Source organism: Pteropus medius, unplaced genomic scaffold (genome assembly GCF_902729225.1).
Source record: "Pteropus medius unplaced genomic scaffold, Ma_sr-lr_union100, whole genome shotgun sequence".
Lineage (NCBI taxonomy): Eukaryota > Metazoa > Chordata > Mammalia > Chiroptera > Pteropodidae > Pteropus > Pteropus medius.
Window position 1 is genome coordinate 24,922,067 of NW_024349519.1, and position 19,167 is coordinate 24,941,233.

Here is a 19,167-nt window from a genome sequence, read left to right on the forward strand (position 1 = left end):
ATTATATCTGTATTTTCTTAAAATATAAGCCTACCATGTTAGCAAAGTTCAGCTGAAACAAGTCAAACACCAAATAAGTATTATAAATAAAATGAAGTGTGTGTGTGTGTGTGTGTGTGGAAGAAAAGAGAGGGAGGGAGAAAGGGAAGGAGGGAGAGAGAAGTGAATGAATGAAAATTAAATATTTGTACTCTGGAAACATCATGAAGTGATTCACTCTTGCTACTTTTAACCATTTTGATGGGGCTTTATCTAAATGAACTGTTTCCAAATTTCTAAACCAAAATACTCTGAGATATATACATAATTAAACCTTTTTCTAATGATGCAAGGCCATAATTATAAATATTGCACAATGACTTTCTTGGAAGATACTGAAGAAAGTCCAGATATTTCCCCTTTATATTAACTGAAGTCACACAACCCAGCTTTTCTAAGTACCTCTGTGTACTTTGAGATTGTTTCTGTTTTTTGTTTATTTATTTTTTAATTAGATTAGTGTTCTTTTCAATGCCAATAGGTAGACTCTCTGATTTTCTGTATCTAAACTACCACACATTTCAAAGCCATATAACCAAGTTTCTTAGAATTATATACAAAGCAGTTGCTGAGAAAGAATTTTAGAAGTTCCTATGTGCGAAATGTGTAGAATTTAGCCTGAGAATTTTTGTACATCTATTTAAACCACTCAATATAATTCTCCTTCCTCCTCCTCTTTCTCTACCTCCTTTTTATCTTTTTCTTTTTTTCTTGATCACAGTGAAAATTGCCATACTGTTGAATTCCATATATGAAGGTATATAATTGAGGAAGAGAAAAGTATAATGAATTGGCACTAAAGATTGCTTATATAATGTACGCATATGTTTTCCTTGAAAAGGAATATATTCCTGTATATGCATGTAAACATAGTATATAATTAATGTATCAATAATATACATTTTATATTATGTGAAATCTATATGAGCATGTGTTTAGTAGATTTGAAGCTAGATAGGCACTTATTGGGCTAAATCCTCATTTTACAGATAACAACTAGGTTTGTAAAAAATAAATTATGTTTATAAATAATAGCTACATAAAATATATGCAATGGATACAAATGAAATTATGCTTAGTGTATATATGTATACACATTTTACATTTAAATAAGTAATACATGAACGAAATTCACAAGCCTCTCAAAGACAATCATTGTTACCAGTTTGCTCTATATTTATATTCTGATCATTCGAGAAGCAATCATTGGATGCTTGTTATTTTAAATGGTGTCTTGGGTGCTGAAAATAGAAAAATTTAAAGACTTTGGGTCCCTGCACTTGAAAAATTAACAACCTACTAATAGAAAGTTAAATACATGAAATAATTACAGTTCAGTCATTCATTCAATAATCATTCTTTGGGTGTCCTTTCAGTACCAGGTTCAGTATGACAGGTATAATAGCTAAGGTATTAGCTAAAGGCTATACAGTATCTTCATCTTGGACTCAGTGAGAAGTAGGCTTTACTAAGTAGGGGACTGAGAAAGAGAGTTCTAGGCTAAGAACACACTTGATAGACTGATAACTCAATAGAATTACAGTAGATATGCTGGATCGTTACAGTAAGAGTATGTTTAGTTTTGCAAGAAATCACCAAACTGTCTTCCAAAGTGCCTAGACCATTTGGCATTCCCACCAGCAATAAATTAGAGTTCTTGTTGCTTGACATCCTTACCAGCATTTGATGTTGTCATTGTTCTGGATTTTGGCCATTCCAACAGGTGTGTATCTCATTATTTTAATTTGCAATTTCTTAATAACATGTGATGTGGAACATCTTTTTATATGCTTACTTGCTATCTGTGTATTTTTTTTGGTGAGGTGTCCATTCAGGTTTGTGCCCATTTTTCACTCTGGTTATTCATTCTCTTATTGTTGATTTTAAGTGGTTTTTGTTTATTTTAGATAACAGCTTTTTATCAGATTTGTCTTTTGCAAATATTTTCTCCAATTTTGTGGCTTGACTTCTCATTCTTTTGACATTGCCTTTAATAGAGCAGAAGATTTTCATTTTAATGAAGCCAGCTTAACAGTTATTTCTTCTATGGGTTCTCTTCTGGAAGAGACGAAAGAGTATTGGTATAATTTTTGCTTTAAATGATCGGTAGAATGTACTAGTGAACCCATGTGAACCTGTTGGGGAAGCAATGACACATTTATCATTATGTAATGCCCCTCTTTATTCCTGAAAACTTTCCTTGCTCTGAGATTTGCTCTAAAATTAATATAGCTATTTCTGCTTTCTTTTGATTAGCGTTAACATGGTATATTTTTCCACATTCATCTACTTCTAATCTATATGTGTCTTTATACTTAAACTGAATTTCTTGTAGGCAACATATAGTTGAGTTCTGTTTTTTTATCTATTGTGATGATCTCTTTCTTTTAATTGACTTATTTATTTAGACCATTAATTGATGGCTAATAGATTGGCACTGTTGGATTAATATATAACATATTTGTTACTGTTTTCTACATGTTGCCCTTGTTTTTTTTTCTACTCTATACTTTTTCTACCTTTTGTGGTTTTAATTGAGCATCCTATATGCTATCATTTTCTCCATTTTTAGCGTATCACTCATACGTCTTTTTTTTTTTTTACTTTTTTAGTGGTTGTCTTAGAGTTCGCAGTATACATTTATACCTAATTCAAGTATACTTTCAAATAACAGTATAGCATTTTACTAGTAGTGCAAATATATTACAATAACAAAATATTCCTAATTTTTCCCTTCTTTCCTATCTCTTATATCATTCCTGTCATTCATTTCACTTATATGTATGCATCTATAAATATGTTATAAATAATGTACAATATTTAATATATACATTAATAACATATACATATATCACAGTCATATAAGTATATTATATGCATACATACTTGAATATATTATTACTATTATTTTGAACAAGCTATTATATCAATTAAGAATAAGAAAAGTAAAAATTTTTATTTTACCTTCATTTATTACTTCTCTAATGTTCTTCTTTATGTTGATCTGACTTTCTATCTAACTTATATTTTCCTTTTCCTTGAAAAACTTTTTTTAACATTTCTAAATGGCAGATACACTGGCAACAAATTCCTTTAGTTTTTGTTTGCCTGAGAAAAATTACTTTGTATTTCTTCTTCACTTGTGGGATAATTTCACAGGGTATAGAATTCTAGCTTGGTGGGTTTTTTTCTCTCAAAACTAAATATTTCACTTTGGTTCGATGGTTTCTCCTCCATGAGAAGAAGTTGGATGTAATTCTTATTTTTGGTCCACTATACATATGGTGTTTTTTTTTCCGCTGGCTTCTTTCAAGATTTTTCCTTTATCTCTGCTTTTTTGAAGTTTGAATATGATATGTACCTAAGTATAGCTTTTGTTTGTTTGTTTTGTTTGTTAATTTGTTTTCATGTTCTCTGAGCTTCCTGGATCTGTGATGTGGTGTCTGAGATTATTTTCAGGAAATTCTCAGTCATTATTTCAGATATTGCTTCTGTGCCTTTCTTATTCTTCTGGTATTCCTAATTACACATGTATTATACCTTTCAAAGTCATCTCACAGTTCTTGGGTATTCTATTTTGCTTTGTTTTCTCCCAGTCTTTTATTTTTCTTTGTAGATTTAGAAGTTCCTATTGTCATAATCTCAGTCTCAGAGATTCTTTCCTCATCCATATCCAGTCTATTACTTAGATCATCAAAAGCATTCTTCATTTATGTTACAGTATTTTTGATCTCCCGCATTTCTTTTTTTGTTCTTTTTTAGAATTTCCATCTCTCTGTTTATATTACCTATTTGTTCCTGCATGTTCTATTTTTTCTCCATTAAAGATCTTAGCATACTAATCATAGTTATTTAAATTCCTAGTCTAATACTTCCAACATTCTTGCTTTTCTGACTCTATAGTTCTGATGCTTATCAATATCTCCATTTTTACCTTTTAGTATGCATTGTAATTTTTTTTGTTGAAAGGTGAGCATGATGTGCTGGGTAAGGATTCTATCGTCCTATCTTTAGATCTCAGTGTTTTGGTGAGATCTTTCGCTACCCTGAGGGCAGTGGTTTCTGTGGAAAGACAAGGATGAAAGTTTGATTAAATTTTAAAAAGATGGGAGTAGACCACTTGGAGACATCAAGTGTAGGCAATCCTTTAAGGGCTTTTCTTATAGAGAGAGAATAAATAAATAAATAAATAAATAAATAAATAAATAAATAAATAAATAAATAAAATTTAAAAGAGGCTGCAGCTAGCGAGGAAATCAAAATAAGGTCTTTTTAAAAAAAGATGAAAGAAATAACAACATGTTTGGGAGAATGACCAAAAATACGTGATGTGATAATATGGATGAGAGTGTAAAATTGCTGACACCAAAATATGATATTTTTGGTGGGTGGGGGGAGGTTGAAAGACTATGTCTATAATACATGTCAAAGTATTTGTCTAATACAAAGTAATGTCTAGTATGCAACTTCACCCTTTTTCTCGGCATCTCATTCAAAATTTTGACCTACTTAAGAATGGTACTAGTTAAATATTGATCTCATCTAATTAAAATAACTAGCACTAAAGTGTGTATTCAGCTTAACATCCCATCTAAAGTCAACTATATTTTTAAAGATTCGCAATAAAATAAATTTGTAATTGGAAAATATTCTGGGGTGGCATTTTTTGACCACTTTAGACATTACTTATTCCATATTTAGTTTTTCAAGAGCAAAATAAGTTGAATTATCAATGTTATCCAGAGTCAAAATGTCCCAAATTCAACCCAGATCCAGGAGAAAGCCAAACCTTTCAAAGTAGAAACATGGTTCACAATTGACCACAACACCCACAGCTAAACCATCCTCACCACAAGTGACCTAGAGCAGATTCTCTCCAGAGCCTAATACCACAAAAGCAGAGTCTATTTGTAACACTGAAAAATCAGACTGGAAATTGAAGAACTTTAAAATGAAGAACGTACCAGCTTGGGAGCAGATTTGGATGGGTGAATACTGGAGGCCTTTTACTTTCAGGAAAGCAAAACATCTTTAATCCAAAAGTATGTTTGTCCTCAAATAAAGTTATCTTCTTGTTTTGCCCATGAAAACCTGTTGGATTCTGAACTAGATTTGACTCAATCTATACTATATGTATGTCTTTAAAATGACGGCCCTTTTACTCTCTCATCTGAAATCATATTTTTAAATATTTATTGACTAAATTAACTATACCTGCCAACAATGCTGAATCTGAAAAAGTACCCCAAACAAAATGTAGTGTGGCTGACCATGCCCATGATTTGTAGGTACCATAGGGTCTAATCAATAGCTCTATCTATGGACTGACACCCCTGAGTGCAGGCAAGCTCAAGAACTACCCGCTTCTACCCCATTCTCAACACAGACACCTTGAAAGAGAGTTTTCCTGGACAGAATAGAGCTAGCATAGCATATTACATTTTAGAGGCCCAAACTACCAATCCATCTTTGCAAAGGGTGGTTTTCTTGAACAAGGTGCAGAATATTCATGTTTAAATGTATATGTGGTATTTAACACATGTTAATGTGATCAATCCAAGTGAATTTATTTGTAGCATACCATATACTCCAATTATGCATAAAGTTGTTTGAAAAATCAGGGATTTTCCATATGAGTGATTAAATAAAAATGTTTTTTAAAATGTATACCCACCTGAACTGCCTGTTTCTTAAGAATGAGTGCGTAAAGGGTTAATATTATATATAAGGTACGCATTTAATGGATAAATTTAAAAGCAGCTAAGAACATAACATCCTGTGTATAACTTTCATAATCGTGCGTTCCTCCAGAGATAATGGATATCATTATCAGCGGTGCCTGTCCTAGGAAACTTGGCAAGGTTATGATTGTTTGTTACAGCTTTGGTTATATTAACATACACATTAATATTTATAAATATTTGATGTCATGTTAATTTTTCATATAAGATGATTTATGTAATGTTGCAGTGCCCTGTTAGAGGGCATTTGCAATATGCTTCAAAAGGGAACTGAATTGATGCATGTTCTTTAAGGAAACTTGCCTGGATATCACTGTTCTTACAGTACATTATTCTGAACAAAAGTGTTTCAAAATAAATTATGTGAATTGTGGATTTACTCCATTAACATTTTAAATAAAACATAAAGGAAAAGATCATGCCGAAACTATTTGCTGCATTAAAAGAAGCTCTGTTCTCTTGAAGCAGGACAAAGTTTACTGAAATACTCTTTTTCAAAAACAAAGTCATCAAGTAAGCAATGCTCTTGAAATTTTGTTTTAAATATTATATAGTCTGTACAGCATGCAAATTAGGATATCCAGAAATGGATATTAACTTGGGGATGGAAAAAATTTGCAATATTCCCATTTTTCTTTCTCAATTTTCTTTTGCTAAAGTATATTTTACTATGACCAATCTTGAATATTAAGGAAATTGAATATAAATGAGGCAGGATATGTATAATATATAAATGAACTATGAATTATTCAAAAAATATTTGCTTTAGGTGAAAAAATTAATTCGTTTTTAGAAAGTTTAAGTAGCTTTAAGCATAAACTTAATTTATAGATATTATGGTGACTTGAAACCAATGATATGTAATATGAAGAATTATAGGTTTGTTTAGTATTTTAGTAAAGTTTTATAATATAGTTCATCAGTCCACATTACCAAATAGTATTACTAATAATGTTTTACTTATTTTTTCATTTTGGTCAAAAGAGCCATTGAGTAAAACCTGTAAAAAAAAAAAATCTTTCAAAAGCCCTATTTTTTTCTGATAATTCATTTTCTTATAATAATGGATGTACCTTTGTATCCTTTTTTTTCTATGTAGGCAATTTTAATATTGTCTGTAGTTTTGCTGTTAGCTGAAGAGTTCTTAATAAAATTTGAGTTCTGGTGTATTTTTCTTTTTTAACAATTTAAAATATTTCTTTAATTGTTTCTTTTTCTCTACTGAGATTCAGGTTTTCTTTATAAAGAACAACTCAATATTAATTTATTTTTCTTTTCGTGTTTCCAAACTGAGCCATCGCCCTGTTGTATAACAGTAAGAATCTACTTAGTAAATACGAAAATTTTGGAAATCCTTATTTAAAGTACACACACACACACACACACACACACACGCATATCTTGAATATTTTATTCATTTAAACTTATCAAATAATAATTGTGACTTTTCAATTCATCCCTTGCACTCTATTAAACTCTTGAAAAACTTAAAAAATCAACTCAAGAAATTAGCTTTTATTTGACATTATAAAATTTGGTTTGCTCTCAATATCCAGTTTCACAAAATTAATAATTAATTTGAGTTAAATATAATGACTTTTCCCCTTATATTTTCATACTCAAATTAATTCTGTCATCACAATTATTCACATTACAAAAAAATTACTACAGGTCATGAGGGAGGAAAATGCTTTAATTTAAGGTTGCCCAGAAAGATCTATGGCAACAAAGCATGTGGAAAAAATGAGAATAAGGGTTACATTCCCAGGTGACAGACAGCTAGCATTACACAGAGTATATAACTCTCAAGTCATTTTGAATTTACATAATAAATACCATGTGAAAAAATGTTGCTAAGCCATATAGTCAAAAAAGCAGTAAGCAGTGGATAAATTAGGTTAAACAAAAGTAATGTGAACTAACACCTAAGTATGTTTACCTTAGAATAGTTATGTTACAGATGTGGAAATTTACTAATATTTGTAATACAAAAAAATGAAAATTTAGGTATAAGTATTTTTAGAGTACCACAAGCCTGTACTGTCAAATATTAACCAGAATTCACTCTTCAGAATTCTTGCTTCCTAAATGAAGAGGAACCAAAAATTTAACTGAAATTATCAAACACATCAGGAAAAATACCTTGTTTGAAAGAGAACAATATATCACCAATCAGGAAAAACCTAGAAATCAGAAGCTCTAGGTATAAAAAGATAGATAACTGAAAAAAGGGTAATCGAAGAGTGAATCCCACATAAAGGTTAGTATTACACATTATATTACTCAAATAAGCCTTTTGACAACTGAGATATATAAAGAACTCAGACTGAAATTCTTCTGCGTTGCGATGATTCTTTTATAGCTATAAACATGTATTAGGAAAATAGTAAATTAAGACAAAGAAGGTGGATTTTTAATTGTAGTATTTTTAAAGCATCGAAGAGACTGTGTTAACTTAGTTTATTCTAAAACAAAAGAAATTATACTAGGAAATATAGATATAAATATAGACACGTCTGTCTGTCTATCTAGCCATCCATCCATATACACAGATAAATACACACACATGGATATATATTTGTGGGTATCTCCACATGTACAAATCTATGTTGAATGGGCTAGTATTGTTTCTATTGTAAATTTCTAATCTAATGATAACATTGCAAAGAAGTAAAACCATAATTAGAATAGCTCAGAACTTTACATTAGATTGTGTTATTTTTCTAAATTCAGGCAAAATAAACTTGTTTCTTAAATATATTTGAGAGAGTGAGCAAGAGGTCTGAGAAATCATAATTTTAAAAATAATGTATGATTTAATTGAAATCTAGAATTTTAGATTTGGAGACAATTGTGTGATCAAATTAAAGAAATGTTGGCACTTCCAGATAAGGGTTTACCTGAATTAAAACACTAAACCACAAAGCAGTTTTTCTAACTAAACATGAAAAAATTCCATTAGTGGTATTCTCACCAAAATTTGATATCAAAAATGATAATCTATAGCAGAGCAACACTAGTAAGATTAAATAGATCAAACTTACACACTTAAAAATCACATTTCTTTTTATAATTAATACTTAATCATACAGTGTTAATAGTAACCAAAATGTACCACATGTTTGTGTTAATAATATAATAAATTAAGGCTTCATACCAAATGTCATGTAGGCCACTTTTTGAGGAGTCTGTGTCCCTAGTCCAAGACATGGACTCAGTCAGCTTGCATATTTTCATCACTAATTAAAAGTAATTGTTGAATGAGCATGGGTAGCTCAATGTAATATATCACCATAAAAAGAGAGAACAAGTTGATCAAACATATGCTTTGTTTTGCATCTTTAGATCTGTACAGATAGTATTAAATAAATGTTTAAATATAAGACAAAATTGAAAGAATGCAGCATCACTTCACACAAATGATTACAGTAAGTGTATGACTAAAATCCTTTAAATTTATTTTGTTTTTTTACTACATGAATTGTAGAACTGAAAAAACAATAACTGGTTAGATAAATGAAAGATATTAATAACAAATTATCTGTAACCCTTTAAAATCTAAAAATGATATTTAATTCTCATGACATCTTATGACATATGTAGATATAGAGAGGACTTTCTATTATGTCTTATAATAAATTTAACCCTGAGATGAAATGCAATTGTTGTTTGACAAACAGTTCAGTTTGTTTGTGATGGTAGTGATTCTTGGTGTAACAAGTGGATTTTTGGCCATCCTTGTCTTCTTAAATGAATCTAAACCTTTCCATAGCTCTCTATTACATAAACTGCATTGACGTAAATATAAAATCTGAAGTCGGTGGGGGTTAAAGGAGTGAAGAGCAGAGCAGACAAAAGAATTGTTTTCTGCAGTTTAACCTTGAACATGTGGCATGTCCATACATGTAAAATTAATATGCCGGTTCAATCAATCATATAGTTTATCAGTCTTCACAGATCATGACAAAAAATGTTTAACTGTACTAACACACATCTATTAAAAGATAATCAAAATTAATAAAGTGAGATTAGGACATAGTTCACTTCTCTTATGATTTACGAATGAGTTTGTTTTTTCACTGTTCTCTCTGGAAAAACTCCCCCATCATAACATATATCTATAAGGAAGCAAAGATAATGGGTTTATTTTCTACTCCAGTTTCAGTTATTTATATTAAATTCTGGTTTTAGAAAGAGTTAAGGGTAATAATTCAGGGTTAATCTGCCACTGCATGATTAAATATAAAAGGAAACCCTTCAAAAGTCACAAGACTGAAAAGCAACAGAATGTGCAAAGGGTCATTGAGGATGTGTATTTTTCCTTCTACTGTGATCTATTGCTATTGAGAACAATTGATTGGAAAGGTTCATTATTGTTTTGCAACCACATGTAAACCATTATTATCCACATTTACTCCCTAAGGTGTTCTCATGGACAGTTTTTAAATGATTTGTAATTTCAAGTAGCAGCAAGCTTACAATTCACTCTATTTAATTTTCTTGGTCCTTTAAAGAGTATTACCAATTTCTACAAGCCAGAGGCCATTGGAGCAGTTAGCCTTCCTGGAATTTTTTTTTTTTTTATCAGAGTCACAAAGGTTTATCATCTCAAAACTATATCAAGTCCACAGTGATTTAATTCTACCCTGCATTTATTAATCATTGAAGAGAGAACCATCATTCTGAAGAAATCTTCAAGTTTAGCCTTAATTCAACACTTCAAAATATGTGCTGATGGTTGCAATAATCGCGTTTAAAAAAATAGTTAAAGGAATTATAAAATATGTTATATTTGGGATAATTTTATTGTAAATCTCTACAACCCATAAAATAAAGATGAATAATGTTCCTATAGAACAAGAACTACAGTTTTGTCATGTTCAATTTTTTTCACATTGTAAAATAATTTTACTCAAAAACAGACTCAAGAAACAAAAAGTTTTTTTTCTTTATGGAATTCTTGTGTGTGTGTGTGTGTGTGTGTGTGTGTGTGTTAAGAGGCATTTCTCTTTCATCAAGATCGAATTTATATATCTGTGTGTACTATGACTTTGTATATATGTATAAAATATAAACTAACTTATGATCAGAGCTGGTTCTATTTCTCTTTCTGATAAGGAGGAAATGTGTGTCATTGTTAAGTGGGCTCTAAAATTAACAGTTATTAATCCTGGTGCATTGGACAAATTACTTACTTTCCAATTTACTCATCTTTACAATGTAGGAAATAATAGTAACTATTTTTGACGTTGTTACGAGATTACACAAGATAATGAATGCTATATGCTGAGCACATTGTCTGCAAGCAACAGCAAGTCAGGCAAAGTGAGTCAGGAGGAGGAGGGAGAGGAGAACGAGGACCAGGTGTACTAGTGGTAATTGTGGTAGTGGAGATGATATAAAAAGAAAGACTTATTTAAATGTTTTTCCCACTATTCATAAGAACTTCAATTGTGTAATGTAATTAGAGAAAACTGAATGACATCGTTACATATAATAAGAGACAAGTAATTGCAAAAGAAGGAAGTGATGATGACAGGGTAGAGGTAATGCTTTATGTTAAAAAGGTAAGGGCTTTCCACAAGAGCAATACTTTTGAAAACTGTCCTAGAAATAGCTTGGAATGCTGACCTGTAAATGCCTAGCTTCTAAATAAAGCGCTTAATTTTGGGGATATATTTATTCTTGATTTCTGTCAAAAGCTATAATGTATTGAGTTACTTTCCTATTCAGTCTCACACAAAGAATTCTGTAATTTCTGATAATAAACAGAACTAATACATATTTGACAGTTCATTTAAAATCTATATAATTTTAGAATCATACATATAATATTGAACAACATCGTCAGCAAAAATTTCTACCCAGCAATCCAACTATTATGATACATAGAATATGCTATCTCAATTTATAACTTATTGATTTTACTACTCTTAGGAAGGATGATTCAAAATTCAGTTTTGAGTGTCACTGAATTTTCAGCTAAAATTTCTTCAAATATCCTCACCCTCTTCATTTTGTGAATTATAGTTTCTTAAATGGAATGCGTGACTTTTGAAAATAATTCAACTAGATTTATTTAAAACAACTTATTTTTAATAGGCTAATGATAAATACTAAAATATCTAATTTCTTTATGCAAAATATTTAGCCCAGGGCAAAACTTCTCAAACTTTCCTGTACATAGGAATGCTCTGGAAAGCTTGTTAAATATGTTAATTTATCGGTTCTATCCTTGGAGAGTCTGATTCCATACAGCTGAGGCAGGCCCAGGAGTATATATTTTACTAAGAATCCCCAGGTGAATCTGCTGTAGGTGGTCTAAAGGTCACAATTAGAAAAAAACATTGGTCTAGGACTATCACAGATTTTATCAGCCTGTTTATTAAGATAATCTTCAAATTTTAACATAGAACCTTTTTATTAACAATTTTTTTCAAAATATAATAAAGGTTGACTTCTAATAAGTTTGAAAGTTAATATTACTTGTACAATGGCCTGATTTTAGTTCCTAGGTAACACTTTAGACTCATGAGGCAGATTCCAGTACTCATCAGTGTAAATAGAGAGACTAGAGTTGGATGCAGAACTCCATTAAGCCTGGAGCATTAAACCAGGATTCTAACCTAGGAATCTCACATGCACTCTCTTCCTCCAGCATCCTCGCAGTTTATCTTCAGTTTAAGCTTGTTCTCCCTTCTCTTTCCCTTAACTCAGATTCTCTCTCTCCCAATTTCCTGCCTCTTTATAGACTCTTAGCTCATAATCTTCTCATGGCCTACTTCCCGCCCCCCTGCCCGCTAGATATCTTATCCAAGGATAAAAGAGGGGAAGGTGCATCCTGGTCTTTCATAGATTTTGTGGATTAAAAGTGCTGGATTTGGGCTAGAAAAGAAAGGTTAAGTAAACAAAAAGAGAAATTGGAATGCTAACTCTGCCCAGCCCAGACTCTGCTTGCTCCCAGTTTGCTTGAGGATGCCTGGCTTCTTCCCCTACGCCAACAATCCAGAGCTAACTGTTCATCAGAGAGACAAAAAATCATGATCATACAGCCTGTCGGAACTGCCTTATTCCAATCTGAGTCCTTTAATCATTTCATGGCCTTCATCTGCAATGCTCCTCTCAGGAATTTATCATACTACAGAATGAACTATGCTTTGCTGTCTTAATGTAGTATAAGCAAAATGCACCAAAGTTTCAATCGAGAGAATGCCTAAAATGTTAGAAATACCTTTTCCTGACCCGTTTCGGAAGTTTTACTCTGAAAGTAGGGCTGTGTCTAGCGCCCTTTTTAACACAAACAATTCCATGTCCTATGAAGATGAATACTTAGACTTCCAGGAACAAACTCATGTGACTGTGATCTAATTTACTTTTGAAATCTGGATTCATGAATAATCCAGGTTCAGTCTCTTAGAGAAATCAGTCCTGAGTCAAACACAGGTTTGGAGTGGAAGTAAAGAAGAAATAAAATGTGAAAACCCTGTGTTGAATTTAAATTTTCTAAAATCTTAAGAAAGTTGTTTGTCTTACTGTCTCCATTTCAAATAAGTACAATGGTCCATGATATGCTTTACTCTTTTGAGAAAAGAGTGCATGTGTATGAATTGCGTCATGAGTGTGTGTGGTGAGAGTAGCAGTTGTATTGATGGTGGAAATAGCATTTTTCTCCTGGCACTTCCAGACAGAAAGGTGACTTCTAAAATCAGACACACACACACACACACACACACACGCGCGCGCGCGCGCACACACATAACAAAATGAGAAACTCACCTCTCTACTTACATGCCTTTAGTTGATATTTCACAGACAAGAAGTTTTGTGAGGCTGAACCCTAAATGATCTGTTAATGCTTTGGGATTTTAAAAAGTTCACTTTGAAAGCTGATTCTTGTAATCAAATTTGACATGAAAATAGTAGTCATTAAATTCAAGGAAATACCATAGTTTAATGCCTAATCACATTAAATTTAAGATAATTTGTATGTCATGAAGCTATATTTTGGAAGCATGAATTTGAACTTTACTACCGAGCAGACCATATATCTATGTAGACTTTTAGCCTCAAAGCACTTTAGTATTGAGTTGCAGTTTCAGGAAGTCACTATGGAAAAACTACCTATTTATTAATTACACTTAAATGCTTTGGAAAATACATAAACGTAATTAAAATGCCAATGATGACAAAGAATAGTGCTGTGATTCATTTCTTGTAGAACCAGCACCTTCAGGGGAAAAATTTTCTGTCGCTTCACCTGTTTCATGAATTCCCAGGAGTATTTCTGGCCACCAATTTGAAGCATTTTAATGTTGTCCTTTTTTCAAACAGTTCTGATTGTCCTACACATTTTTGTGTACAGATGTTGTCTAGGTGATGGAAGGGTAGGGATTAAGCTGGATTTCATACAGGGTCAGTGTACAGAGTAAATTCTGAAAGTACTGAACAGATGATTTACATTTTTAAGCTCGATCATTAAAATGATGGTAATACATATTATGAGGATATTAACATACACCTAATAGGTCACCCACACCCACACGGGAGTATTAGTACTTCTTAGTAATTCCATTTACTTGACTCAAATGGTTTTGTCTGATTGTTCTAACCTATCATGATACCTTGAGCAACACAACTGATGTCATTCAATAAGGACTTAGATCCATTAAAGAGAAGCCCATTATAACATTTCATACAATCTACAATGCAAATGAGAACACTGTTTAAACATAAAATGGAAAACTATCTGCAGGAGGCTAAAGCTAGTCTTCACTGCTAAGATTTCTGAAATATTCTTGAAAGTATCAACCCAAAATTATGGAATAGTTTGTCTGTCTTCCCAATCTAAGGATTCAAACTTTTCAAAATGCATAGAAAGAACTTCCAGTAAGAACAACACCCCACCTCCCATACAGCATTGTATTAAACTTCATCCAATTCTTCAGCTAATTCTTATGCTTCTCCAATTTTACTGGATATGATGTTTTTATTGGGGTTCAGGGAAGCATGGCTAATGACATCAGCAAGCTTTGTAATTTCTCTCTGCCAGTTTTCTACACAACTTACACTTTTGTCACTCAAACTGCACCAAATTGCTCCAACAATTAATCTTAAAGCACAGGCATAGGGAGACTTTTAAATGGACTCCTTCTTGGGATTTTGTGTTAAAAACAGAAAAGTTCCCATGAGCAAAGGGGTACATTAGTTTCTCCAGCCTCTGCCTCTCCCCAAGTCTCATTCTTCTCTCCCACCCCCCCAAAAGGAATGAATTACATTTCTCTTCTTGTCCTTTAAATGAATAGCATAGTTTGGGTGAAATTATCGGGCAATTGCATGCCTTTTATGCAGATAATGCTATTTGATGAAAGCGGTGTTTTGATCTGCTAAGGATAATACAGACCCAGGGTTGGATTCATTGGTGAGAGTAAAGCTGTCTTCTGTGATAACTTCATCTCAGCATGAGGTCAGACGGGGAAAACTGGGATGGGGGATTAAAAAATGACACAGTTGGAGCAGTATTCAGTTCCCTGCTGTGCTCCTGGCTGCACACTATAGCTTATGTTTCTGATCTGTTATGGTATTGTCTGCCTTTCTCTCTCAGAGCAAAAAGAGATTGCTTAAAACTTTTCTTTTTTCAGCTAGAGGGATTAGTTCTGTGCAGCTTTTTTAATTAAAGAAACTGTATCTTTTTAAAGGCAATTTAAAGCTGCAAGGGAAGGACCATCAACATCCATAACTTAGTACTATTATCTGTAACAAAGTGTAAACTCTAAATTCAATATTCGGAAATAAGAGAAGGGAGCGCTAGATTTCTGTTGTGTTTTTAACCTTCAGTGATTTCTCAGGTCCCTAAATGAAAAATAGTAAATAAATTATTTTGTATAAGTCCTGAAGACATTTCCATAAGTAGTAACTTCCAGCCACTTTGCTTTTTAGCTTAGCTGAGCTTGCTTAATTAAATCTTCATGACGATAGCGAAGTGCACTTGAAAATAGTGTAAGAGGAAATAGAGTTGACTATATATCCTTTTCTTTACCCAAAGATCATTCTTAAACATTTCCATTCTACTGAAAGTGATAACAGTAGAAAATGTCTGTAATGTAGGCAATTTGCATTCAAACTGTGCAAAGTGCAACATTATGGTACTTTATCAAAACAAACCTTTGCATTCGAGATAAGTGGTCATCATCTTTATTAATCTCAGGAGCATGTATTGAATCTATCCAAAGTGATGATGAATTTGTCAGGACGTATACATTTGAGTTGAATTTATAGCTCAATTTAACCCAGGTTAATGTCGAAAATCCTCAAATGTTTCAAATAAGGCCCATATGGTTATCACTTTACAAAGCATACAGGCTCTGTGCTTCAGTTGCAACATACACATCTCCAACTAAATTCCATGCCAGATCAATTAGAAACAGTCTTCCTGAGCAGACAGGAACAAACAGAGATTGTTTCCCCAATACCAGCTGAACCCTTGTCTTGAAGAAATGAAAAGCAGTCATCTTAGGCTCTACACTTCTTACCATTAAAAATCCAAAGGAAATTTGGAAAACAATAAGGGTTTCATAAATAACGTCATATTTAAGAGAAAATACTTAGAGTATCTGCATTTAATAGGTGCTTAGTACAAATTTTTCTATATTTCAGTAAATGTTACATCTCACCAAAGAAAAGGAAAACAAAATGTGATCTCTCTGCCTTCTCCCATTATTTTTGTCTTTACTTCAAGCTGTGTTTCTGAGAAAAGTCAATCGAGTTTGGAGGGGAATTGATGTGGCTTGATAAATCATGGCTAAGATTTTTAAACTATGTGCCAATAAAAATTTTTGAAATGCATACTTAATAAATATATTTTCAAAGTCAATTTTATTTATGACATATCTTTTTTAAAGATAGGAAGAATGAATTCAATGAAAATATTTTATTTATGTAGTCATTCATTCATTCAACAACTATTTATCGAGCATCTTCTATGTGGCAGCCCTTTGTGTTAGACCCTGTGAGTTCAAGGAGGAATGAGGGCACCCCAGGAGCCTTCAGATGTTGGGAAAGGCCCATACAAAAAATAACCCCAAAACAGTGCCGTCATTTATTACGTGCAGAAAATATGGTGAAAGCACTTCTAAGAGAGAGGAGTATCATTAATAAGTGCTTTAATAAGTAGGTGTTCCAGAGACTGAGAGTACAGGACATCCCAGATGAATGAGTAGGCCAAGGGAGGAGAGAATAAGGCCCTTCTGAAAAATGAGGACGTATTCCATGGGTCTGATACTGAATTATTATCACCTAAGTGACTATTTTGTTAATCTATTTACAAGTTAACTTGTAGACCGGATCCTGAAATATCTAAAGGACATTGTATTCTTAACACAATCATCCTGTTTCACTAATCTATGATAAACCTTGCCAGCAGCTTGTGCCTACCTTAAATACGTTAGATACTGTATACTTTAAAGGTAGCATATATACTTACTACTTGCTAAAAAGTCATTTATAGACAATATGAGATTTTAGAAGACACTCCAAGATAGCTATTACGAAAGTTGCACTTTTTAGTATGGAAGAACGTCGCAGGTTTGAAACACATATATGGAGTTAAACCACAATTGAAAGTGAAGCATGTAAAAAGATGTCTGTATTTAAAATCTTTCAGAAAAGGGGTCTTTTATGAGGTTGTCAAGCAAAACCAAGTCAGCAGTTGGGTTGTGCTCCACGACTGTGTTTTCGCTAAAGGTCAGAGCTACGTGGAGTCTTTGTTTATGCAGTGGAACACAAACTAATGTACCAGGAAAGCATGGTCCCATTTAAAGGTTGATTTGTCTGATACCCAGTTCACTCAGTGGTTCCAAAGTGCTTGTGCATTGAGAGATGGCTATCTTGCTTTAATTAAGGTAATGAAAGTCATTTGATTTTATGGCTTTGTCAGGGATAAAATTAGAATATTTGTCTTATAGTTTCCAACAATCTAATAGCCAAGGAAAATAGTTACTTATTTTTGCAAAGGGAAAATTACCCCCAAATATTGGACAATAACTTGAGAGCTACTTGAGAGACTTCTGTGTACAAGTTAAGTTCTAGCTCTGTAAATTGTTCCAGTTAATTGATTGCTACGTGCAAAGTGACTCCAGGTGCTAAAAGTGGGGTTTTCTTGGATGACTACCAGCCTTTAGCCCCTCTTTTAAGCAGCCCATCACTTGTTCTCAGTTGAGATGTAACCTCTTTTCAGACATTTATAAATTACTGGTTTTCCTCATCTTTTTAAAGAATGAGCCGGAAGGTCTGAGTGGGGAAACTTTGATTCCACCATCCATTTCTCCCTTCTTCATCAGCACCTAGAGCTCCTTGTGTGGGAGGGGTAGCTGTCCTTGTTTTGGGCCCAGAAGTCAGGCCACGCTTTCCTGTTTGCTAGAGTAATCGTAGTAAGTCCAAAGAATACCTATGAAGTCCAGCGGTGTCCACGAGCCTCCTTGGAGGGCCTGACCCACTGCTCCCCTTCCCCACGCCTGGTGTGTCAAAGGAGGAAGTGGCTGTGGAAATTGGCTGCTCCCCATCAGAGGTAGGCAGGAACAGCTACCCAGCCCCTTTAGCTCCAGCCTGGATCTTTAGGACTGGAGGAAACTGACAGCCCCGCCCCCCTCCATAAAAAAATGGTATCCAGGGAAGGCACACATCATGTCACGCTGACCAAAAGAGATAAGAATCACCTCCGGGAAGGGAACGACACTGAAGTGGGATGTTAATGGAGAAGCAGAACAAGTGCTGTCGGCCCTGCCTCAGCAGCAGGATAAGAAACTGTCCCTCTCCCACCCCACCCCGAATACTGTCAGGTCCTTGTTAACCCCAAAGTGAGTACAGTGGTTTGGCCCATTCTCTTCTTCCTCCCCAGCACATTTTTAAGGACTTGCAAAAAAGGCTCAACGCATGCATTTCCAGGGATGGGGATAAGGGCTACGAGGGGAGCTCTGCAACATTTTATTTTTCCTTTGAGAACTGCGTATCAGTGCGGGGGGAAGGGGGGCTACCGCAGGGTGGTGCGGCCGACTTGGTCCCATTATCTGGTTCCTGACTGGTTGTGTTAACCAGGCAGAGGCACAAGCAGCGCCCAGCAGAGTTTGCAGTGAGCCACCAGAGGGTTGAGAAACACACAGCGACTTCTTACATTTCTTCTCCCGCTAAGGACACGGTGTGAACTACCCACCATCTTCGCCCTCCTATGACAACGGCTCAGCAAAAAGCCTGATGGTCACGTAACAAACTGCCTCTGTGCTTTCCAGGGATGGGATGCATTTGGAGGAGAAAGCATGTGCTATATAGTTTGACACTGCACAACATCAGCTTTTCCTAATGGTCTCAAATGATGAAACTTCTTTGTTAAGGAGGA